Genomic DNA, 27,331 nt, shown 5'->3' with positions numbered 1-27,331 from the left:
TGTTGAAGGTGACAGCGGCTGACACTTATGTTGTGATTGAAACGGCTGATACACATGTTGCTCCCCCTGAACGACTTTTTGAAATTGTCCTGTTAATTGAAGGTGACATGCAGCGAACTGTAAAAGGGGTATTTTGGGAAAATCTTTCGTCTACGTATGACATTTTGCTTTCGGAGGCTGACTGGCCCCCACCTTTTGTTCTCGCAGCTCCGCGAGGGGAGGAGGTGATCCTCCCCAGTTTCGCGCACACTGTATCGAGAGTGGAAGCGCTGCATTTTGCAGAAGAGTGGGCTCTGGCGCTTGCGCCGGCTGTGTACCGAAATCAGTGTGGCTGGGATAAATTGTCCCCTAGCCATGAGATTCCTTTACGGTCACAGCCGCAACCACAACCTCAGTATCCCATACGGCGTGAAGCTAAAGCTTCTGTCGCGGCTATCCTTGAACAATTGGAATATCAAGGTGTAATTGAAACGTGTGTGTCACCAATGAATAATCCCCTTTTTACTGTGAACAAGCCGGACGGCTCATATCGTCTGGTTTTGGATTACCGGCATTTGAACTCGCATTGCCGTAACTGTGCAGTACAGAATACTCACGGCTCTGCCCTAGTGAATAGTCTTGAGCGTAAACGGTTCAAAACCACGCTTGACATTTCCAATGGTTTTTATGCACACAGCTTAGATGGTCTAAGTTCCCAATGGACCAGTTTTACGTGCGGCGGCGTACAAAAAATGTTTAAACGACTCCCAATGGGCTATAAGAATAGTCCTGGAGTGTTTTCCGCCCGCATAGTCTCTCTTTTGGAGAGCTTCGATCCAGTTGCTTGTTCTTATGTGGATGACATTTATCTCACAGACGACGAACTTTGGGAGCATCTGTGTCGAGTAAACAGCATAATTTGTAACTTTGCAGACTTGGGTTACAAGTTTAACTTTGCAAAATCACACATTGCGGAGTACACAGTGTTGTTTCTGGGTTATGAACTTAACCACGAAGGAAAGGGGTTGGCTCCTCACTTCCTGGAGAAGTGCGCGCAGTTGCGCTCTCCGACAACGCTGAAAAAATTACAGTCTTTACTGGGTTTTTTAAATTTCGGGAGGACATACATTCCGGAATATGCCCAGCGTATCAAGCCTTTGTATGCCTTGATACAACCATCTTTTTCCAAATCATGCTGGCTGCCTGAGCATTCACACATTCTGCAGTCTTTGCAGGCTGATTTGCTCGCTTCTGACTACTTACAGACTCGTGATAACCAAACCAACCTGGTGATAAGAATTATCCCTGGGGCGGTGGGTTTCACGTACCTGACTTTTAATGAAGGAGATACAGTACCTATTGCTTACAAGTCACACTTGTACACGTCGGCTGAACTGCGTTTTTCCACTGTGGAGAAAGTTTTAACGGCTGTACAGATGGCAATTCTTAAGGAACGTGCCCTGTCACAGGGAAAACGCATGTTGGTGGTTACCCCGTGTCCTGCCTTGGAGGCAGTCACGAAAGCCAGTGTACCTAATTCTAAAGCTTTGCACCCTCGGTGGATTCAGTGGGCTACATCCTTGACATCCCAGGATGTCACGTTTATATTTGACGCCGCTTTACGGTCGCCATGTAGCAGGGTTTCCGTTCTCCCACAGAACTGTGCATAGAGATCTAGAACCTCAGTGAGTTAGGATGATCCAAAACTCATCTCAGTATCAGAAATCCCCTTACCTAGCTAGCTACAGTGTCTCATGGATCATTATGAAATGATCCATGTCTTAGACAAACCAGAACATGATCTTTAGAATACCTCAGGAATCGTGGAACACATGAACCGCGACTTAAAGCAATCTTTGACAGCCCGAGTTATAGGCACTGGTAGGAACTGGCTGGCCCACCTCAATGACATGCAGCGTGCGCTTAATAATCTCCCTAGAAGGTCTCTGGGTGGGCGGACCCCATACGAAATGCTCTTTGGTATCCAGATGTACGTCCCTGACCTCGATGGTGTAGACTGCCAGGCCCAGGCCGCGGCCTTTGACGTAGATGAACATTGCAATGTTTTACAGGATCTACAAAAGACTAGAGACAGTCTTGCTAAGGAACACTTGCCCTCCACGTCGGATGATGCATTGCAGATCCCGGTAGTTGGCTGGCTACCCCAAGTTGGAGAACTGGTTCGAGAGAAGATCGATAACAAGAAAGAGTTTGGTCCCTCATATCGAGCACCGGTTCGAGTTCTTGGAGTGAAGGGCACGAGAACAGTCATTTTACCACCACTTCCAGGTCGTAAAGAAAACAGATTTATTTCTATTGACAATGTCAAGGTGGCCGATTCTTCATAGCATGACACCGGCTGTATCCTGTCCTTCCATGGTGAGGCACTCTGTGCTGGCTATTACATCTGGTGCAGATCAGGAGGTGTCCCTCGAGATGCCTGCTATATCCAGTCCTTTATTAAATACTATTCCTGTTACTAACATTGATGAGCTGACCTATGCAGATCCTGCTGATTTATCTATGTCCGATTTACAAGCTCGTTTGGCTAACCAGTCCAGATTCTCTTTTGACTCTGATTCGGAACTTTCAAAGAAACCATCGACTATTGCAAAATATGCCACGTTGTTTAAAAAACATTTTCTAATTCCACCTTGGACATACGTTTGGCTGATACTATTTTCATTTTATCTTTTTATGTCAATTGGTTTTGTGTTTTATTTTTTCCGCCTGATCGATGGCCATTATGTGAAAGAAAGAACAGGAATTCGGTACCTTAATGGAACATTGGCCCCTCTTTCCTCCTCACATTCAGCACACAGACTAAAAAGAGACTTAAATACAGTAGAGATTGCTGCTTGGCCTGTCCTTGATGGGATTGTGTGGGATGCGGTTAGGTTTCAAATACATGGCCCCACAGAAGTTATTAATGTTCCTAATGTGCTTAGAGTAAACATGGGAGATGTGATTAAACAAAATATTCGTTCTGATGATTGGGATCTTCAGGCCGTGGAAGCATTGTTCTCCGATTTAAAATATTATGCGGCCTTTGATGCTGAGGATTTGTACTTAGATTCTGTCAATTATGGTGATTTGTTTTGTTTTCAACATTATGGGAATCATTTCTTACATAAAACAAATTCCAGGAGGTTTCCTGTGAATTACACACAGTGGGAACATTGCCCTGCTCCTGTACAAGGGAGCTCTAGTACATTTCTGGGTAAATACTCTTATTTTACAGACTTTAATCAATCACATCCTGAGTCATTTTATTTTAAAGTGACACAGAAATTCATGTCCAAAGTTAGACTTACCGATACAAAATTATTGTATTCGAAGTCCTTTCTAGACAGGTTAGCTATAGATGGCTATGAGTTATGGAAGGAGGCTATTGACCTTAAATCGGTTTGGGGTACCAAAGATTGGCAGGTACAAGGCACTGAGGCTTTGCATCGTGCATGTCTCATCCCGAATCACATGTTGTTTTTAAATTCTACTATTTCCCAAACAACATGCTTTGGATTGGCTACATCTAAAAAATTGAATACACCTACTATCCCTGATTTGGAAGAATATTCAGGTTGGAGTAATTTCACTACATTGTCCATCAGTGGGATACAAGCACTTTTGCACAATTCCTCCTTTAATATTTCCAGTTTTGATCCGGAGGGGTGGCTTTTGTGGCAAAGAAGCTCTGATTCTTGCCAACGTCGTTTTTTGGGTTTGTCTGAAGGTTTTACACACATCAGGCCAGATCCCCGTTTTGAAACAGATCACACTGTTACTACTTATTCAGTGGGCAAATTGTGTCAGAACTGGTTACAACATTCCACTTTGGCTGCAGTTAAACTACATCTGTCCCAGTTGAATGAGAATATAGAGCTGAATGATTTTATAAAAGGCCCGGTTAAGGGTAGGTCTAAACGCTGGCTTTATGCTATTTACAATGAAATTTGGAAATTTTCACAGATTGAGGCAGCTAAACGCCTGAGAGCTATTGATCAAGCAAATTTGGAAAAAGTGCTTGCAGTGGTCGATAACAGTATTAACATGCTTTCTTCCAGAATTTACACGTTGGATAATATTGTTTCTTCTGTTGTTGATATTGTGCATGATGAAGTGTCCACGTTATACCATGGTCAAAATCAATTACGCTCTGTAATGCAGTTTGCATGGACCCTACAGACACTTAAGTCTGGTCGAGTTCCCTGGAACTCATTGAACATTTCGTCCCTTTTTGCCCCTTTTAACCTGACTGAAAAGCAACGCATGCTTTCAATGCGTGATGCATCATTTTCTATGTTACATATTGAAAAGCTAGAATCCTTACCTTTCTCTGTTGCTGAAACCACTACTGCCACGTGGCTTATTCATGGATTAATTACATTACCATTTCCCTTATACAAATTTACTAATTGTATGCGGTATATTGCTATAGGACGATATGAACCACTAGGCAATGCATTCCTCCATGAGGCATGGTCGTTACCATACACATACAGATGTCTGAAGGATGGAAAAGAAGTAAATCTTAATGGTGAGGAATGCACACAGACACCTGACCATTCATTAATATGCAGACACATTCAGTTACACGGTTCTTGTAATCAGGACCGGCCAAATTTAGCATGCGTTTTAAAAGGCACGCCAGTTCCAGCTGTGGTTCCCACATTTACATTATTGACTAATGGTAGTTATTTGCTTTTGAACAACGAAGTATGTTGCGGGTTATTAATTGGTGTGGCTTATGTGGTAACTGTATCAGAGCGTGTGGTGTGTTGCAAAAACGTTCTATACCCACCCACGCATGGGTCTTCAGATGCCTCCATCTGGCCACGGATACCAACCTTGAAGGCGAAGTTCAATGGTTTAAGCAGAATAAGGGCCCTTTTGTCTCAAAAACAAGTGACCCTGAGTTCGGCCCGGGAAAATTATGTCCTTCACATAGCTAACACACGCACAGAGGTGCAGGCGCTTTTAAATACTGACTTGCCGTTTCATTTCTGTGAGCTGGTGCACCAGATCTTTAATGCATCTTCCACTACTGGGCTCGCACATTTTTTTAAATTGGTTAGCAGTGGCCTTGTGACTACATTTGAGAAAATCTTTGGTATCATTCCCACGTTTTTCCATTCTATTTTTTCAAGTTTGTTTGGTGGACTACCTGTTTTACTGGCTGTGGCTGCGGGCATTTTGTTATTGTTTTTCTTTATAAAACATGGATGCCCATCCTGCGCAAGAAGCCGTTCAACGCCTCCTGACACTGTGCCGTAATCGGATGCTCAATTACTATGGAACATTGCCGCTTGCAGCATTAAGCACAGCTTATAGATTGTCATTTCGGTTCACTGACTTCACGTGTGTCCAACCTGTGTTTCACTGCCTGAGTTGCGAGTTCGATTGGGCCATTGATTTGTGTCTATGCTTGAGGACTGCTCCTGACGTCGATTTTGATCAGCTAATGCGTCCCGTAGTGGCTCACGAGCTGGTTTGTTCTGGCGAAAGAGTTATGGCCTTGGCAGCGATAAATGGAGTACTGGGTCAATGGGAGATCTCTGCAGCGGCGCATGCCTTTCTGACACACAGCGTTCTGGTGAACCCACCGAGTTGTCCTCTGACGTTACAGGAGGATCCGATGCTGGAGGAGCACGTATGTTCTTTCCCATTGCTGAATTGGAGGGATGAACTGTGCTCAGATGATGGAGAGTTCAATCATGTGATGTCGCTGAGAATAACGTCAATGTGGCACATGACTTTGGATATCGGATAAGTGCCTTGTTTTTTCTCTTACAGACATTTGAATTAATGCGACCTGGTCCTACATTTCATATTTTGGAGACCTGGCGGATAACTTTTGGTTCGAAAGTTTTGTTTTTATTTTTAGATTTGAGGCCACTGTGGGCATTCATACATATTCATTCATACATAATTTTTTTAGCTTATTTTAGCTCAAGATTATTGAACTTTGCTTTCATTTTATGTATCTGATTTAGTATTGCCTTTTCCCTTATGTTTGACGGTGCTCGGATCATTGGGGGGGTGTCATATGGATACTTCGTTACATATATTGCGTTAAGTTAGCATGAGTGTATTACATGTTTAAACAGCCATTTTTCCTTCGGCTTCAGTTTTGCACACGACACCTACTTGTTGTTGTCGCTTTCACCCTAGAAGCGGTGATGTGATTTATTTGAGAATAATATGTTATTACTATGCTATCAGCTTTGCCTGGTACACTTGGTACAACTGTCTGCACACTGAGAGCTGCACACTCTAAGAATAACCTAACACAAGGTTGCTGAGAGGCCTGATCCTCGCACCACATTAGACATAACACAAATAATGTTGATGCCAACATTTTTGGGCTCTACGCGGGTTTATGATAGAGTTACAGGGAATGAACGTAGACACTTGGTGCTGCGCATGAAGAGAGCTGGTAGCTGTTGATGTGATCTACTCCTACTGACATTTAGAGGTATGGGTCCGCCCTGCTAAAGCCCGAATGAGACCTTCTTAGATATAAAATAATATGCTAAATAGGGTGCGCGAAATATAGGTGATATAGATTTCTATAGATTTTGCATTGTAACATGCTATCACCTTTTGCTTACTATGGATTAGTGACTATGCTGCTAACTCTGATTTTTATAATATGCATTTTGGTATTATACAAGATACTGCGTTTGAGAACCTTGCATTGAATAATAAATATTTCAAACTTGCACGTGTGTTCTTTGACTCTCAGTTTTGGTTTGAAATGATTATATAACGAAAGAGTGTTCATGTGTTCCACGATTCCTGAGGTATTCTAAAGATCATGTTCTGGTTTGTCTAAGACATGTATCATTTCATAATGATCCATGAGACACTGTAGCTAGCTAGGTAAGGGGATTTCTGATACTGAGATGAGTTTTGGATCATCCTAACTCACTGAGGTTCTAGATCTCTATGCACAGTTCTGTGGGAGAACGGAAACCCTGCTACACCCCCTGGTGCACCGCATTGTAAATGTGGCGCATCCATGGTGGCGCAAGAGGTGTCTCCCGTTGCGCAAAATAGCTGGCGCATCCCTGCTGATTTGCAGGGAATGCGCCAGTTATTGTAAATCTGCCCCTAGGAGAATAGGGCCTTGCGCCGGAAATCTATGACTGTCAAGAATCTCAGAGCCTAACTATAGATTTCTATGACTTACCCATAAAAGACCACATCTAGTACAATTGTAGGCTTAAGCAGGGCTTTAAGTGGGCCGGGTCCCGCCGGTGCTCAGCACCAGCAGTTCTAAAATGTAGATGCTGAGACTGGTCTCTATCGCGTTCTCCACTTTTGCCTTCACCATCAGGGTGATAAAAAATCTCAACTCTGTAGCATGGACACCCTTCACTGCCCTTGATGTAACTTCGAAGAGAGTCGTTATAGTTCTGTAAGAGTCGCATCATTTCAGAACAGAAGCGTTTTCAAAATGTTATACATCGAATCCATAGTTGTTGCTTATTTATCTTATGACTTCGTCAGTTACGGTCGCTCCCTCCTGCCCCTGCTCTCTCCTGCCTCAAGCTGGGTATCGTTTGCGCAGCTCTGCTGCTAACCACAGAGATCGTCCTTTGCTGCATTATTTGTTTATTTTACACCTTGTATTGGCCTGCCTGAGATCGTGTGCCCGTGTCTGTTGTCCTTTGCTGCATTATTTGTTTATTTTACACCTTATATTGGCCTGCCTGAGATCGTGTGCCCGTGTTTGTGGTCCATTGCTGCATTATTTGTTTATTTGTTCTCCTGCATTAGCTGCTCCCTGCATTGGCATTGTGTGGCCGCCCGCGTAGTTGTTTGATCGGCTTCACCCGACCCGGTCGGCGCTTCCGCCCCAGCCGCCATTGCTGTTGTTGTTGCCCAGAGCCCGCCCCCTCCACCACGCACCCGCCTCCCAGCTGCTCCTCCCTCGCCCCTCCCCCCTCCCACTTATGACAGATGCTCTTGCGCGCAGCGTACACGCGCAGCGTTCGCCCCCCAGTCGCGCCGAAGGTGCGCCAAAGGTAAGCCCGTCTACGCCCGTCCGTGCCTGGACCGCGCCCAGCGCCAGACCCCCTGGCCCTCGTACCACCCACCCCTCCCGCATTACATACGACGCCTCCACCCTCCTAGCCCTAAACACCGGCCGTTTCCCCAACTGCGTCCAAGCCGCTCCTAGACACACCCATGGACCCTTCTCTTGCAACTCCTGCAAGTTCGACGGCACCAAGAACAACTCCTCATCCTCGTACACCAAACAGTTATCTGACCCCAACCACCTAAAATGCATCCTGCTCAACACCCGCTCGGTCCACAGGCACGCCATCGACCTCTGGAATCTACTAGACACCATCTCTCCGGACGTCGCCGTCCTAACAGAAACATGGATGAACGCCTCTTCAGCCCCAGACATCACCATTGCCATCCCGGAAGGCTACAAGATCATCCGTAAGGACCGCGCCGACCAAACTGGAGGAGGCATCGCTATCGTCCACAAGAATTCCATCTGCATCTCTACCAGCTCAGACGTCAACCTTGCTAACGCCGAACACCTTCACTTCCAGATCCACACCGACCCCAAGACCACACTCAGAGGCACCCTCCTCTACCGGCCTCCAGGACCCCGTGCACAATTTAGTGACGACATCACTGACTTTATCACCCCACACGCCCTCCCCTCCGAGGAATACATTCTATTGGGAGACCTCAACTTTCACCTGGAAAAGAATAATGACAGCAACACCACCGCCCTTCTGGACAATCTCGCCAACCTCGGACTCAAACAACTTGTCACTACCCCCACCCACACTGCAGGTCACACACTCGACCCTATCTTCCCCTCAAGCAAACATGTCTCCTTCAGCCACACCACAGCTCTCCTTTGGACGGACCACAGCTGCGTTCACTTTATCTACAATAAGACCACAACCCACAACCATCCTCAACCTACCCTGCGAAGAAACTGGAACAAAATCACCATCGACCAGATCTCCTCATCGCTTCTTCAAAACCCCCCTGCCCACTCCTCAAACCCCGACCTAGCAGCCATTAACCTCACCCAATGGCTATCCAACAGCGCCGACATCCTAGCACCATTGAAAAAACGCCAAATCAAACTAGGCAGCAAAAACGCCTCCTGGTTCAACGACGATCTTAAGAAATCTAAGAAACTCTGTCGCTCCCTCGAGAAGACCTGGAAAAAAGACCCAAACACCAGCACCAGGGACGCCTTCAAAAACGCCACCCGCATACACCACCAACTAATCCGGTCTGCCAAGAAAGCCGCATTCAAAGACCGACTAGATAACAACGCCCACAACAGCAAGAAATTATTCAACATCGTCAAAGAGTTTACCAACCCCTCAGCCAACTCCAATGACATCACCCCCTCTCAAGCCCTCTGCAACTCCCTAGCTTCATTCTTCCACAACAAAATCGCAGACATCCACAACAGCTTCGACAACCGACCCAGAGACCAACCCACCCAACCCTCTGCAGGACCTTCACCCCCCTTGAACATCCTTAATGACTGGAACCCAATCTCCACTGAGGACACCATCCGCCTGATGAACTCCATCCACTCAGGATCCCCCACAGACCCATGCCCTCACCACATCTTCAACAAAGCAGACTCCATCATAGCACCACACCTCCGAGACGTCATCAACTGCTCCTTCAACTCCACCACCTTCCCGAAAAGCTGGAAACATGCCGAACTCAGCGCCCTTCTGAAAAAACCCACAGCTGACCCCACCGTACTCAAAAACTACCGCCCCATCTCGCTCCTTCCATTCCCGGCCAAAGTCATCGAGAAAGCTGTCAACAACCAGCTCGCCGCATTCCTCGAGACCAACAAATCCCTCGACTCCTCACAGTCCGGCTTCCGAGCCAAACACAGAACTGAGACCGCCCTCATCGCAGCAACAGACGACATTCGAACTCTACTGGACAATGGAGACACAGTCGCCCTCATCCTCCTTGACCTCTCCACAGCCTTCGACACAGTCTGTCATAGCACCCTATTACAGCGCCTCAGAAACATCGGAATCCAAGGAAAAGCACTGGATTGGATCACCTCGTTCCTCACCGGAAGAACCCAAAGAGTCCGCCTCCCACCATTCAAGTCAGAAGCCACTGAAGTCATCTGCGGCGTGCCACAAGGATCTTCACTCAGCCCCACCCTCTTCAACGTATACATGAGCCCCCTCGCGGTCATCGCACGCCAACACAACCTCAACATCATCTCCTACGCTGATGACACTCAACTGATCCTCTCACTCACCAAAGACCCTAACACTGCCAAAACCAACCTACATGAAGGAATGAAAGAAGTAGCCGAGTGGATGAAACACAGCCGACTAAAACTGAACTCAGACAAAACAGAAGTCCTTATCCTAGGTACCTCCCCCTCCGCTTGGGATGACTCTTGGTGGCCAGAGACCCTTGGAAAAGCACCCATCCCGACGGACCACGCACGGAACCTGGGCGTCATCCTGGATTCTTCACTCTCCATGAACAGACAAGTCAACGCCGTTTCATCATCCTGCTTCAATATTCTTTGCATGCTCAAAAAAACATTTCGCTGGATCCCCACCGAAACTAGAAAAACGGTCACCCACGCACTGGTCACGAGCCGCCTGGACTACAGAAACACCCTATACGCCGGTACCACCGCAAAACTCCAGAAAAAACTCCAACGCATCCAGAACGCTTCAGCCAGACTCATACTAGACATCCCGCGTAAAGACCACATCTCTGGTCACCTGAAAAACCTCCACTGGCTCCCCGTCAATAAAAGGATTACTTTCCGCCTCCTAACCCACGCACACAAAGCACTCTACGAACTTGGACCCGAATGCCTTAACACACGACTCTCCTTCTACACCCCCTCCTGCCAGCTGCGATCCTCCAACCAAGCCCTTGATACTGTACCTCGCATCAACAAAACCACCATGGGAGGTAGATCCTTCTCCTATCTGGCAGCTAAAACCTGGAACTCACTTCCCACTCACCTTCGCCTCACTCAGAACCACCTAGCATTCAGAAAGCAACTTAAAACTTGGATATTCGACAAGTAATTCCCCCACCCTTCTTCAAGCGCCTTGAGACCCTCTGGGTATCTAGCACGCTATATAAATCATTTTACTTGACTTGACTTGACTTATGCAACTAACAACTATTGACAAAACCAATAGTCCTTACTTCTTGTAGGTGTATTGTTACTTGTTGTATTATATATCTGGATGCAATGACAGAAGCAACAAAACACTGGCGGGTGGCACACTATGCTAAGCACAGATTTTTAGCTCAGGTGTTTTAAGCCACGCCCTTAATTACATTGACCACGCCCCTTTGAGAGACCCCCCCCATTTTTTTTCATCCCACTTAAACCCCTGGGCTTAAGTCTACTCAACTAGGTTTACTCTTTTGTACTAAATGTTCCCTTCCTTATTTCAGTCTTGAAAGTTTTTTCTTGGAGTAGCTGCACTGTAGTAGCTCTTGTTAGGTCTGGCCTCGAGGCAGCTTTAATTGTCTGACCAGCCTCGTGTTTTCCAAACATTCATAATATCAATACACAATTATATAAATAGAGGGGCTTTTTGTCAGCCCTCTGTAACAAATAAAGTCCTTAAATCCAGTATGTATAAATAGGTATGATTTATTGAAGTTAAGTTCCAAATTAAGATAATAATAAAGATATAAGTAGATGTAAATATAAACCCCACCGAGACGGGTGGCTATTACCTGGATGGGTCAGAGGGCGCCTGAGATTTCTCATTGGTTGAGGGACGCCAAGGAATGGGCCTTAGCTGAGGAGACGCACATGCAACGCACTTGCAAGGACGGGAAGCTCCAGGATGACTTACTCGCCTGGAGAACAATGTGTATGGAGGGGATGGAGGAGGATGATTCGGACGCCACCAGCGCTGAGTTGTTTTCCTCTGCGTCCTCGGAGTCTGGTGATGAGGAGGGAGAGTCTGAGGCGGGGTGTTTGGAAGCAGTGTAGAGGTCCCTTGTGGTCACACCGATATTCCTTGATAGATATGTCTGTATTTAGCTGTGCTTCCCATAAGGCCACACTGAATTGTGGTGACCGCGACCTAGCTGGCCCTTGCATGCATCTCCTCCTTTATTCGGACCAGCACTGGAAATGCCATTCATGGGGTACTTAGTTACTGTTAAACTGTTATGTAGTGTAGAAATGCAACATAAGAAAACTGGCGTAGACATTGATAATGTTTTTAATGATACTTGGAGCACAAATGCAATTTTCCCTACTCATATATATGTTTACTCCCGCGCATCCCTGCCTCCGGGATGTGGGCCATACATGGCTGTGTATTGACCTTGGGACTGTTTGTTCCTGCTTTTTACATATCAACTGGGTTGATGACTGTATGCATTGTGCCTTTTTACTATCTTCACCGCAATAAAAATATTTTAAAAAATATATATATATATATAAACCCCACCAGGAGCAGTTCTTCTGTCGCTCAGCCTGCCTGCCAACAACTGCCTCTCCACACACCAGTCAGGTACCAAACATTCTAAGGTGTCATCAAACATTCTACCAGATACAGTGGCTAAGCAATGTGGAAATCTAAGCAAGGGAAATGCCAGACATAAGCCAGATGTAACACGTCCCCCTTCCTTAGAAAACAACAAACTGAAATTAAGAAAATATACATACAAATCAAAAAAAACACAACGCAATGTGAAAGGAACACATTACATTGCATTCTTAAATATATGACAGTTGAAATATAATACAAATTGCATTTTCAAATATAATCACAATTGCATTCTCCAGTTGAAATATAATAACAATTGCACTCACAAAAATAATGACAATTGCATTCTCAAATATAATGACCCCATTCCCCTCCCTGGGGAAAATCAAATTAAACAATGTTGCCCCACAGTGGCACATAACTAACACATTCTATGAAATAGGAAGCACATTTTCCTGTAATCCAGTACTGGAACACACAGGTCCCTAAACCTCTCAAATAAAATTGAAGAACACTGCTCCCATAACCTGGGATGCACAGGTACCTAATGAGGAAATATAAATTTTTGGTCATGTTATGTTCCCTAGCGCGTACCCCACCGACTCCATGTACCAGCTTAAAGTGCATGTAACTTCCCTCCTGTGCCAGCTATGAAGACGCAAATACATTTGCGTCCAACGTTAACTTGTCCTCTTTCAGATCCACCATGAATGGATTATATAGTCCGTTCCTAAGTATGCTATGCCACCGTCTTTTTGTAGTACACTTTACATGTTTTCCTGCTCTAGCAGAGTAGGCCCTGAATTTCTGCCATCGAACCTCTTTTTTGGCTCCTGACTCTGACAGCCTCTGCCCAGGCTACCTCTGTACCCGTGAACTCTGACTTACTTTCAGCGCGGCCCCTCGCGCTCAGCTCAGCCTGCTTTCTGCCAAGACTGACTATAACCTTCGAGTTATCTGTTCCGCTCCTCGAGAATGCATTCCTGCCTACTAGCTCCAGTAAACATCCTTCCCAGCTGCAGAGCCAAAGGGCCGACCTGTCTCAATGCAAGTAATTCATAGCCTCTGTTACCATGCTTCCATGGAAGGCCTCGTGCCCCCACGCTTCTCATGCAGACACTTAGGCGCTTATACACGCATCCACAGTTAGCATAGAATAGCTTCTGCCCTAGAAACCTTTCCGCCCAGATAGTATGGTTCCTAAACATCAGATATCAGATATGATAGAAGTACAAGCTGATCTGACATGCCAGACTTCTGTCTCTTTCCGTCAGTGTAAATGTCAAGTCCCCTGCACCCCTCCAATCACACGTCATGCAGCTGCGCGCGCATCCAAGCTTCCGATTTCTGCTGACATTGCAACAATTCTGTTAGCACCACCCCTTGGTGACACCCACTTGCGTCACCTATCAGTGACGTTTCTAGCACACACCTCTGGTTCACGCCTAGTTCACGCCTCTTGATTACGTACTAGTACCACGTGTATACTGTTATCTTGTCTTCTCTCAGCTGTTACGCCTCTTGCACTATTACTTATGATGTGAATTAAGTATATAAGCTATGTAATATCAATAAAGTTTGCTCTATCCCTTCTGACACCCCTGTGGTGGTCAGAACATGATATCCTGGTCACGACCATTCCTTTTTAAGGAATAAAACCCCTAAGAAACTCTAACACCACGGACTCTGTCTTTTTTTCATTCCGATTGAGTTATTATTGATTAAGTACTTACCTGCATAGAAATTAAGAGAGTAAATTAATTATTTACGTCATTTTGGCGCCCGAATAGGGACCCCTCCCCCACCTCACGCGCCGGTTGGCGCATTGCAAGCTCTGTCCCCTGCCGTCAGTTAGACGGAACCTACGCGTACCGGCAGGATTTCCTGCATCTCCCTCTGACCCAAGGAGGTGACGAAGACTGCGATCAGTGCCCAGACGAGGCGGTGAGGAGTGCGGAGGATCCCGACCAGAGCCTAGCCAAAAGAAGCAAGGTCCGAGGTGTCAAGAGGCCCACCAGGTTTCCGAGGTTTTCCGAAGTTCTCCGAAGTTTTCCGAAGTACCGAGTCGAGTCCAGTCGAATTTTCCGAGGCATTCTGTTTCCGTGCTTCCCGGTGAGTACCATTGCTGGGTCGTATCTAGACGGGTTTGGGTACGCAAGTCCGGTCTGCACTGTTTTTAGGCAGTGTATCTGTACTGTTTAGCAGTATATCTAGTATTCCGAATTTCTGCACTGTTACACCAGTGTATCTGTACTGTTGAGCAGTACATCCAGTATAGGGGGGTAGTCATCTATGTCTTCAATGTTCTTATGTGATTAATGTCGTGGTATGAATGTGACTGTTTAAATGTGTATTATTGTGTTTCTCGTATAAACTAGCTGTCAAGAGTATTAAGGAATAAGGATTGAGCATTCAGTAATAAGTAAGCAAAATGCCGTTTTTCAACAAGTTAAAGCAGATAGGAACTAGGAAAGGGATACTGGAGGAAGAAATTCCTATTCCCCCTAGGGACACTCCAGGTAACTTTATGTACCACAAACATGGCATAGATGCCATATTATATCTAGATTTATGGGCCGATTACACCAAGCACCTAGACGAAAGACACAGATGGCCTGTTACCGGAACATGGGATGCCGAGTGCATCATGAAGGTAGAAGAAGCATTATGGAAAAAGAAAGCTAGACAATCCCAGAAAGACGCCATAGAATTCTGGCGTAAGGAATCACATAAGCGTGCTGAGAAAGCACTCCGTAGAGAAGACAGACTTAAAGAATCAGAAAAGGCCCAAGAAAACGAATTAGTTATTGAAGGGATCCGAGTAAAAACAGAACAAATAGACCGTGCCCGAAACAATCTTGTAAACGGAATGTATCTCGCGGCCGAGGGCACATCTGAGGCCCTATCAGAAATACCGAAAAACTTACCGCCACCATTAGTTCCAACTAAAGTAATGCATAAAACCACTAAAGACATATTCTTAAATTCTTATCTAGAGGATGTAGCACCAGCTTACACCAATATGCCTGTTCGTGCCCTGCCTACTGACAGGGTTGGGGGTGGCACTACGCCCCCAGATCATGTTCCGCCAGTACCGCGACAGACCTCCCCTGTTCCGCCAGCTCCGCCACTTCCCGCACCCAAGATTGACCTACCGAAACGAGTCCTACCTGATCCTACTAAACGACAAACTCAAGTTCAGATCCAGACTCCGCAGGGAGATAATGCCCAAGCATCCGCCTCAGGAGGTGCGACTGCGGGTCCTCGGACCCCGCCATTAACACGCAGATTCAATTTCAGGCACAAGCAGAGTCCTCTCACGTTCCAGTCCCCCCGCCTTGACGCATTAAAGGAAAATATGTCAGTTTGTAGATATGATCCAGTACCCGGAAAAAACGATCTAATGATATTAGCATCACTACGATTAAGATCTGCCACTGATATCTTGCTATGCTATGTAGGAATGAAGGAGCGTCTCGATAGAATATATGAGTTTATTCAGACAGGGAAAGACCCTGACAGTATCAAGGATGCCATGGATAAACAGAAAGTTGACATTCAAGCACAGATATTACGATTTTTCATAAATTGTCTAATAAGAGAACGAGACAGGCCCGAGACAGATCAAAGTGAATTAGATGGACTAACAAAGTGGGGTCAAAATATAGCCGAAGGAAAACATGACAGGGGGGCTTGCATAGCCAGTATGTACCAGAAAATTAGAAGGGCAGTGATAACGGCACATCAGAAAGGGAATGACAAAGCTTCCTCCGAGGAGGAAGAAGAACTTGCAGAACAAGGAAGGACTACAGATACTATAGCGTAGGTAGGTAAGGGAAACTACCTTAGGAAAGGCATCCGTCCGGAAAACAAGAGAGTTTTTCTCTCTGCTTTAACAAACCCGAATTCTTCTGAACATCAGTTCCAGGAAACTGATAAAAGGCTTCGAGACCGAATGGGGTACCATGTACTCAATTCTATGGATGAACAGGAACTAGCCCGGTCAGCCGTGTTATGGGCCGAAAACCCAGACATATATCATGATGATACGTTAGCACAGACATTCTTGAACCTTTCCCCAGACGAGCAGAAAATAGCAGGTGTATACATGATTCAACACCTCCTCATCAAGTACAGAAACCACCATTCCGACCCAGGTCCCTTACACGAAACATTAGAAGCCCTACTCATGGATAGATGGAGAGGTTTCAGCACCAAGTTAATACAAATAATTCTAGAACAACGACATAAATATAACACCTTCATAAGCTCTGAATATGTTCCCCCCCCCGCCTCCAGAAAGAAAAATGTACCACATGCAATGCGGTAGTGGCATTGAAAGTCAGAACCCCTTACGAGAAGTACACCCAGTTATGGGTGCGGATCAAGTCTTGAAGCGTGTGTATGTTCACACACCACTGACTAAGTTAGAACTGTTAGAAATGAAGAAATTAGTCCCGTGTCACGATAAAGACCCTGCAGGTTTTCACAGAGAGCTCAAAGACATGTTACTCATGGGGGATTACACGTATGATGATATTATGAAAATGTTAAAAGTACTGTTGCCCACGGGCATTTACGAGAAATTAAAGGAAAAAGATTGGGAGGTGGGGGAGGCAAAGATAGCATGGGCAGAAATAGAAGACGAAGAAAACAAAAGAATCCCAGGGGTAGGCCTTGGGGATAGGACTAAAGCATTACCCGGATTAATAGTACAGGTTTTGCCAAGATTATTGACAACTAGAAAGGAAGATTGGGACGCAATCTCGTCCTGTAAACAGAAACAAGATGAAGATACTAGTGACTTCTATTCCAGATTCGAGAAATGTTTCATTATAAATAGTGGCCTACAACCTAGCAGCGAATCATATCCACACCTTTTTGTATCAAAATTAGTCGAGAATTCCCTACCATTAGTTAAAAATAGAGTGTACAAAGTTGAAAGTACTTGGCAGGCAAATACGCCATCCCAGATGTTACAAATGTTACAATATCATCAGAACAGAATTAGGGAAGAACAAGATCAGGAACAGAAACGTATGAAAGACACGAAAATGAAAATGTTAGTAGCTCAGACGGTCCCAGCCGACGGTCAAAGAAAAGGTGGGGCCCAGACAAATCACTCTACAGCTCCCGTTAAAGGGACATGTAATTACTGCAAGCAGCCAGGTCACTATGTACATGAATGCCCAGTCCTGAAACATAACAATTCAACAGGTAAAACTAAAGAAAGACCGCATCCGCCTAGACACGATCAGGTCCAGCAACAGACCTCACAAAATGTACAGCCAATGCAGAACACACTGCCTATGCATGCTCCATCCCACACAGCGCAGACAGTAGCAGTACCACAGCCACAGCCCATTGCCGCGACTCAGCAAGTTTCACAACAGATGTACCAGTATGCCCAATCTGCATATCCAGATTACCCCCGATATACATGAAACAGCCTAGAGAGGGAAGGTGGTTTGCCTCTTATTGAAATTCCTGTAGATCAAGAAGGTCCTTATGTACACAGTCATGTATTGGGAAAAGACAGAAAGTTTTTAATTGATACAGGGGCAAGTCGCACTACAATCAGTCATAATGAAGTCCCAGGGGCACCCCTCTCAGGCTCACAGAATGTTTCCCTTGGTTTTTCAGGACAGCCTATTGTAAATGAAGTATCGGAACCAGTATCATTGGCTGTGGGTCCATTATCCCGAGTTACAGATTTGCTACTTACGAAATCATGCCCAGAAAATCTGTTAGGAATTAAAACACTGAAGGCTCTAGGAGCTATAATATGCTGTTCCCCGGAGGGAGTTAGACTCTTTCTACGGGATTTCAAGGGTCATTATGTTTTACGTGAATTTGATGTCAGATTGAAAAATGTACCAGATCACTTATGGGCAAAAGGCCCAGCTGATGTAGGTTGTATGCATATCACTCCATATCGTGTTACACTCAAGACAGGAGTTGTCCTACCCAGAATCAGACAATACAAGTTACCACCCGATGCTGTAGTGGCTTTACTGAAAATCATTGAAGAGCTAATTGCCCAGGGAGTGGTCGTAGAGACCGACTCCAATATCTGTAATTCACCTATCATTCCAATTCTTAAACGTACAGACCCCAATGCACCGCCAGTATATCGGCTGGTGATTGATCTTCGAGAGCTGAACAAATGCATTGTACCGCAGTACCCTGTGGTCCCCGATATCTCTTCCCTATTGACTGCTATTGATTCAGAAGCAACGTTCTTTACTGTAATTGATCTCAAGAACGCTTTCTTCAGTGTGCCTATTGATCCGGAGAGCCAATATCTCTTCGGATTCAGTTTAAATGGACGAAGTTTCAAATTTTCCCGCGCACCTCAAGGACTCACAGAAAGCCCCAGCATCTATAGCCAAGCACTGAAAAGACAACTAGATTGTATTCAAATGCCAGTTAATACCGCTTTACTGCAATACGTCGATGATCTACTGATCACCGCACGAAGTGAGCCTGAATGTGAACAAGCATCATTGACAGTTTTACATTTCCTGGCCGACAAGGGACACAAGGTGTCTCCTTCGAAGCTACAATTCTGTGTTCAGCAAGTTGTGTACTTGGGTCACTTGCTGTCCAAAGTGGGGAGACAGCTCACTCCCGATCGCATTCAGTTAATTGTAAATATGCCACGACCCCAGACACAAAAGGAAGTGCGGGCCTTCATAGGCCTCACCTCGTACTGCAGACAATGGATTCCTCAATATGCATTTCTAGCTAAACCACTCATCCAGTTAACGACGCAGGAGGCAGCAACTTCGATTGCCCTCCCTTGGACTCAGGAACATACACAAGCCTTTGAGGAATTAAAGAAAGCATTATGCCAAGCACCAGTTTTAGCGACACCATGTTACAGCAAACCGTTTACACTTTTTGTTACAGAACGTGACGGTACAGCATTGTCTGTCCTCACTCAAGATCAAGCAGGTTCACATAAGCCTTGCGCTTATTTTTCAAGCACATTGGATTCAGTAGCCCAGGCACTCCCTGCGTGCTTAAAGTCAGTAGCAGCAACAGCGTTAGCAATCAGACAGAGCGATTCAATTGTTCTAGGTCATCAGTTAACAGTACAAGTCCCACATTCTGTAGAGGTTCTTTTAAACAGAACCCAAACTCAACACTTGACTATAGCACGACTGACAGGTTACGAATTGACACTATTCCAGCCACACATAGAAATCAGACGTTGCAGTATCTTGAACCCAGCAACACTGTTACCTACAGTTATGACAGATCCAGTTCCGCATGATTGCATAGAGATCATTAATGCAGTAACAAAGCCCCGACGAGATTTAACAGATGTTCCATTGACAAATCCAGACCTGACACTTTATGTGGACGGTTCATGCATGAGAACAAGTACAGGAGAGTTAGTGGCCGCGTATGCCGTGACCACTGAAACTGAAGTTAAAGAAACACATCGTATTGATACACTGTCTGCTCAAGCGGCAGAGCTCATCGCTCTGACCCGAGCCTGTATTCTAGCCAAGAACAGAAATGTCAACATATACACTGATTCCCGTTATGCGTTCGGAGTCGTACACGACTTCGGCATGCTATGGCAAGAACGAGGTTTTCTGACCTCTCATGGTGCCAAGATTCAACACGGTCCTCTCATTCAAGCACTGTTAGAAGCAATTCATCTGCCTTCAGCCATATCCGTCATGAAGTGTAAAGCACATACTAAAGTCACAGATTCTGTTTCCCAGGGTAACGACCTGGCAGATCAGACAGCAAAACATACAGCACTGACTCACACTCAGACAACTGATACGACAAAGACAACAGATCCGACAAACTGTATGACAGTCAGGGATCCCACACTAGATGTTATCGACATTCAGACACATGCTACTTCAGAAGAAATAAAGAAATGGATCGAACTAGGAGGGATCCAGACAGATCAAGGTTGGATGACGAAGGGAAAATCTACATGGTTTCTCCCTGACTCTATGGTTCAAGTCATGATAAATACAGCACATAGTCCTGCACATCTAGGAGAGAAAGCGATGTTAGGCAGTTTAAAAAATCTCTGGAACAATAAACACTTACGAGCAGCCGCAAAACAGAAAGTGCGTACTTGCATGATCTGTTGTCAGTTCAATCCAGGTAAAAGCGTCCCTGTAGAGCAAGGTGGATTTCATCCTCCCGATCACCCTTTTGAAGTCCTCCAGATGGATTATATCCAGATGGACCGTTGTCGAGGATTTAAATATGTTCTCGTAGTTGTCTGTGCTCTGTCCCGCTGGACCGAAGCATACCCAGTCCCAGATTACACTGCTCCGACCACTGCCAAGCAGTTGGTTCGTGAATTCTTCCCACGATACGGCTTGCCTCGTGTCGTGTACTCAGATAACGGTCAGCCATTCTCATCTGCATTAATGAAAGAAGTTTCTTTATTACTGGGATATCAGTGGAAGTTCCATTGTGTCCGACATCCCGAAGCCGCAGGCCTTGTAGAAAGGCATAACCAGACACTAAAGATCCGCCTTGCCAAAATATGTCAGGAGAAAGGGGTCGACTGGATAGTCGCCCTGTCAGTGGCACTATTCTACATGAGGATGGTTGCCCATTCGAGATCAGGGCTATCCCCGTACGAGGTGGTCTTTGGCAGACCACCGAATATGTGGGGGACGCCCATTCCGAAAAAGATTACTGATGTTGATTGTAATATGTTGACAGATTACCTTGCCTCCTTGATGTCTGCACTCCAATCATGTCGTTCACAGGTTGCCGCAGCCTTCCCTGACAACACTGATGTAAAGCCACACGACGTCCGTCCTGGCGACATTGTGCTCGTTCGCAACTTCGACAGAAAAAGTCCGCTGGAGCCCCGCTGGAAGTCCCCGAAGACCGTTCTTCTCACAACAAGGACGGCCGTGAAAATAGAAGGGAGAAAGGGGTGGGTTCACACGAGTCATATAAAAAAATTCTCTGGACTGAAACCTGATCGAGACTCGTCCACCCCCACCAAAGACTGTGTCGAACAAAAAGACTTTACAGAATCTGAACGAGAAAAAACTCCTCAAGAAAGTTATCGCATGAAATTACGATCTAGCAAGTCAGACAGTTTAATTGTTTAAGTCCTCCCCTAGGTGAATCGGTTAAATAGTTTCTGACATGTATCCCCTAGATCGAGATAGAGAGAGAGAGAGAGAAGCAAAGAAACGTACATACTGTAAATCACTTCGTAGTCACTGTATAGTGACACTATTAATCATGTTTATCCTGAGTATTTTAATTATTGTTGTCAGCATCGTTTTGCCTATCTATTACCCTATTTTCAAGCGTGAACAATCTGCCTATAATGTCTCTGCTGAACACACTTTTAGTGAGTTACCTCCACACGAGCTTTCCTACAGACTTGCGCTGCGCAACAATACATTCATTAGTATGTTACATCATTCTCATCAAACTAACAATGCTACAAATTGCTGGATATGTGGCCGACTCCCTCCCTACCAGAATTACAAGGGAGCTCTGCCCCTCTTTCCGTACCCATTCACTCACAATGGCTCCTGCGGAGCATGGTTTAAAATAATTAACTCCTTAGATCCTGATATTGCTGTTTTCGATGGGGGCTGGGTTTGGGGAAATCTGAACTTAGTCCTGCTAGACGTCTGTTACCCAGATAAGGAGGGACTCCCCACTAGAATAGGAACTGATCTAGAAAATGAAGTGTATGGATTAGGTAATTATACAATTAGCCTCATGATTCTCACTGTTGAATCCGAAGCCACACCAGTTCTACCCATTATGTCAGTATTGCCAGTCACTGGTGAATTATGTATCAAGAAGAAAGGTTCAGTACACTTAGGTCATAGTAAATGCACTACTGTGGTCGAATTCAGTGATCATGGAAAATCGTCCTTTAAAGCTATTAGTCATTCTTACTTTGTTTGTGGTCATACCGCATACATACGTCTACCTCCAGATTGGGATGGTACCTGTTACATTGCATTCCTTCTGCCACCTGTTTTTCTAGCTCCTCCTGATTACCATAGAAATACCAATCTAGTAAAGAATAGACCCAGAAGAGATATCCCACCTGTCGACTACACAGAGACGGCATGGGAACAGTACACCGACTTTAATAAAGGATTCTTTTTCTTTTTAGGACCTGTCCAGAATAGTAAATTAATACGCAGATTAACTAGAACACTTGAAGCAGTAGTGAATGAAACTGCCTCCGCCTTAGGTAACTTAACAGAAGAGCAGTCCGCCATGCGGGTTGTTGTCCTTCAGAATCGTCTTGTTATTGACGTCATCTTGGCAGATAGAGGTGGAGCCTGTAAGGTCATCGGGTCAAGTTGCTGTGTTTTCATACCACAAAACGCACCATCTGTATATCAAGCTATCACCCGTCTCCATAAAATTGCAAATCAGATACATCAGAATCCAGGCACCTGGACTTGGTCCGGTTGGTTCTGGACAACGTTAACAGCTTGGGGATGGAAAATCCTATCCTTCCTAGGCATTGGCCTAGTCCTAGTATTCAGTTGCTGCCTGTGCCTGCAGTGTGGGCCAGCGATTTGTGGACTGTGTGCCACCTCTTGTATTGAACACTCCAGTTTTCTCTCAAAACGTAAACGAAAGAAAGAAGAACAAATGATGTTACAAGAACAAACTGATCGATTCATGAGGATCGATATATCATGAAGGGTCCGTAGGGAACAAGGAGGGAATGAGGAAATATAAATTTTTGGTCATGTTATGTTCCCTAGCGCGTACCCCACCGACTCCATGTACCAGCTTAAAGTGCATGTAACTTCCCTCCTGTGCCAGCTATGAAGACGCAAATACATTTGCGTCCAACGTTAACTTGTCCTCTTTCAGATCCACCATGAATGGATTATATAGTCCGTTCCTAAGTATGCTATGCCACCGTCTTTTTGTAGTACACTTTACATGTTTTCCTGCTCTAGCAGAGTAGGCCCTGAATTTCTGCCATCGAACCTCTTTTTTGGCTCCTGACTCTGACAGCCTCTGCCCAGGCTACCTCTGTACCCGTGAACTCTGACTTACTTTCAGCGCGGCCCCTCGCGCTCAGCTCAGCCTGCTTTCTGCCAAGACTGACTATAACCTTCGAGTTATCTGTTCCGCTCCTCGAGAATGCATTCCTGCCTACTAGCTCCAGTAAACATCCTTCCCAGCTGCAGAGCCAAAGGGCCGACCTGTCTCAATGCAAGTAATTCATAGCCTCTGTTACCATGCTTCCATGGAAGGCCTCGTGCCCCCACGCTTCTCATGCAGACACTTAGGCGCTTATACACGCATCCACAGTTAGCATAGAATAGCTTCTGCCCTAGAAACCTTTCTGCCCAGATAGTATGGTTCCTAAACATCAGATATCAGATATGATAGAAGTACAAGCTGATCTGACATGCCAGACTTCTGTCTCTTTCCGTCAGTGTAAATGTCAAGTCCCCTGCACCCCTCCAATCACACGTCATGCAGCTGCGCGCGCATCCAAGCTTCCGATTTCTGCTGACATTGCAACAATTCTGTTAGCACCACCCCTTGGTGACACCCACTTGCGTCACCTATCAGTGACGTTTCTAGCACACACCTCTGGTTCACGCCTAGTTCACGCCTCTTGATTACGTACTAGTACCACGTGTATACTGTTATCTTGTCTTCTCTCAGCTGTTACGCCTCTTGCACTATTACTTATGATGTGAATTAAGTATATAAGCTATGTAATATCAATAAAGTTTGCTCTATCCCTTCTGACACCCCTGTGGTGGTCAGAACATGATATCCTGGTCACGACCATTCCTTTTTAAGGAATAAAACCCCTAAGAAACTCTAACACCACGGACTCTGTCTTTTTTTCATTCCGATTGAGTTATTATTGATTAAGTACTTACCTGCATAGAAATTAAGAGAGTAAATTAATTATTTACGTCACTAAGCTTCTTAAATTGAATTGGAGAACACTGCTCCCATAACCTCTACATCCCTACAATAAATACAATATGAACTCCTCTAAAACCTTAGAGCACTTGCGTGGTTCATATCAGCCAAATAGAGTAACCTGCGGCTCTTCACAACATTAAACAATTGAACTCCTCAAAGTTCATATCAAGAAAATTGAGCAACCTACGGCTCTTCACAACCTTAAACTAGAAAAATGGAGCGCCTCAAAATGAGCACCGAAGTGGCTCCCCCAAAAGTACATATTCAAAATGTCCAAATACAGGAAACTAATCATCAGAAAATTAAAATAGAAATGAACACCTCAAAAACTATTTGATCACAAATGTGGTTCGAACAAGTATATTTGTATCAACACTTCAGCAAATATGAGAAATAAACAAGTATATCAGTATCAACACTTCAGCAAATATCATGAGAAATAAACAAATTGAGCACCCCAACAAAAGTTGAGCACACCAGTGGCTCAAACCAATAAAAGTAAACCAACACGAATTGAGCGCCCCAACAAAAGATGAGCACATAAGTGGCTCAATCCAATAAAAGTAAACAACACAACACCATTCATAAGTAAGAAGTAGAGATACGTAAAAGTAACATAGACATCACCAACACTGTGAATTATGTTATCAACAATAGAATAGGCAAGTTGGTAAATATGAATAGTAAAGCATATTGAACAGTTTCCAAAATAAGAAATTAAAACAACAAAAGTAGTCACCGAAGTCTGATTGTTGAAATGCCGACAGTGTGATCTCTCACCCGAACTCCGAAGTCTGATTGTTGAAATGCCGACAGTGTGATCCCTCACCCGAACTCATCATCAAGGACCAGAACAAGCAAAGTCCTCACCAGCAAAAACTTCGAAAACTTAACCAATGTTGAACCTATTAGAAGATCGTAATGCCACATTACTTAGAAGTCCCCTGAAGAAAACGCATTAGTGTTGGCAATGCGAGTGAAAAACATGTCGGAATTAAAGAAAACAAAGTCTTTAAGAATGCGAGTCCTAAAATGGCGGCACGCCACGTAAGCAATACCGGATTGCTCTCGGCACGTTGTTGCTTGAAGACGTCTATAGGCAGCAATGACGACTGGAAGAAATGAAACGTCACACAAGACTCTCCAGAGGTCCTGCAGGCAGAGGTGAGAAGCGCGCGGTAAAGCTTGCTGCGCACATTTGAATATTCAAATGTTGCACAGAGAATTTTAACGGCCAATTAATACTTCTTTATAATTAAAAAGAGTCACTCACCAAAGTTTCAGACAAAGGCCCACAAGTACATATCCTGTTTGTGCTCCCGCAAACAAGGGCTAAATTGCGCTCCCATAAAACAAAACACCTCAGGACCTATGCCTCCACCCAATTGCAGAAATGCCGGTCCTGACTTCCCTCACCGGACAAAAGGCACGGGTGAAAATGAAAACGAAGCTTCCAAGTTCCTCTTGTAAATGTCACTGAAGATACTGCTGCCGATTTTCCCTTCCAAGTGCGGTCTTACACACATCTCATTCCTCATAAGAAAAAGCTGTGTTTAACATCCAATGTGGCTCTAACATCAAATATAACGATTGTACTCCATAAAGACTGTTTGTGGTGAGCTCAAAATAAAGTAAATTTCCATTGTTGGACCAATCTTCCCAGGTAGAATATTAACAACAGGATACACAGTAGTTACACGATTAAAGCTGTAGAATGACAAACGCTTTGGGATGCAGGCTGTCCAGATGACGAGGGACACTGGTGGGGCTAACCAGGGCATTTCTGTTAATTTACAGTAATCCATTAAATCAGTCTTCTTTCCACGCACAGGTTCTGTTCTGTACCTCGTCGCCAATTGTAACAAATAAAGTCCTTAAATCCAGTATGTATAAATAGGTATGATTTATTGAAGTTAAGTTCCAGATTAAGATAATAATAAAGATATAAGTAGATGTAAATATAAACCCCACCAGGAGCAGTTCTTCTGTTGCTCAGCCTGCCTGCCATCAACTGCCTCTCCACACACCAGTCAGGTACCAAACATTCTAAGGTGTCATCAAACATTCTACCAGATACAGTGGCTAAGCAATGGGGAAATCTAAGCAAGGGAAATGCCAGACATAAGCCAGATGTAACACCCTCTTCCTCGATTGGCCTGCTCAAATGCCATTCACATTTTGGTTCCAGCCTCCACAGCATATTGCGTTAACCCAGTTCATCTATTTGTTCTTTTCCTCTGTGAGTGACAGCACTTTGGCGGACAACATGTTTAGAGCCACCTGATAAGCAGCTTGCTTTAGAACCTATGCTGGCTTTCCTGGGCTGTTGGGCCACTCTTGTATTTCTATATTTTCTATGTTGTTGCCACTTTTGAGAATTGCATATACTTGCAAGAAAGAAAAAAAGAACACCTCACATTTGCCGAGGAAAGACCTGCTGGCTTTGCTAACACTAGTGCTTTTTACTGGCTTTCTTCTTGCAATTTGCTCCTCTTTACAGCTTCTCCATTCTCTCATGTTCCAAGAGCCCCGTTCTACTGATGACCCCACCATCGGCCTAAATCACCACAAAGAAGCCCCAAATGTTGTTATCATCCCGTGGCACAAGGCATTCATTGAGGTTAGGACTCATAGAACCATGCTCCTTGCTGAGCTGAGATAATCTCACCTGGCATCCATCTAACCCACCTTTGGAATGTAGGGGGCCAGTTCAAAAAGGAAGGGAGTACATTTGAACCAGTAGGCCTAAAACCTTGCATGGGTGCAAATGTACAACTTTTGCATTTCACAAAACGTTTTTTTCCATGGTAAGCATGGAAAGCTGCGCCAGTCGCAGCCTTCCTGGTGCACTTCTGGAAAAGTCTGTTCAATTAATGGCTATACCT

Source organism: Lissotriton vulgaris, chromosome 8, assembly GCF_964263255.1.
Source record: "Lissotriton vulgaris chromosome 8, aLisVul1.2, whole genome shotgun sequence".
NCBI classification, from domain to species: domain Eukaryota; kingdom Metazoa; phylum Chordata; class Amphibia; order Caudata; family Salamandridae; genus Lissotriton; species Lissotriton vulgaris.
The sequence above is the reverse complement of the archived record's forward strand: the minus strand, read 5'-3'. Positions refer to the sequence as shown.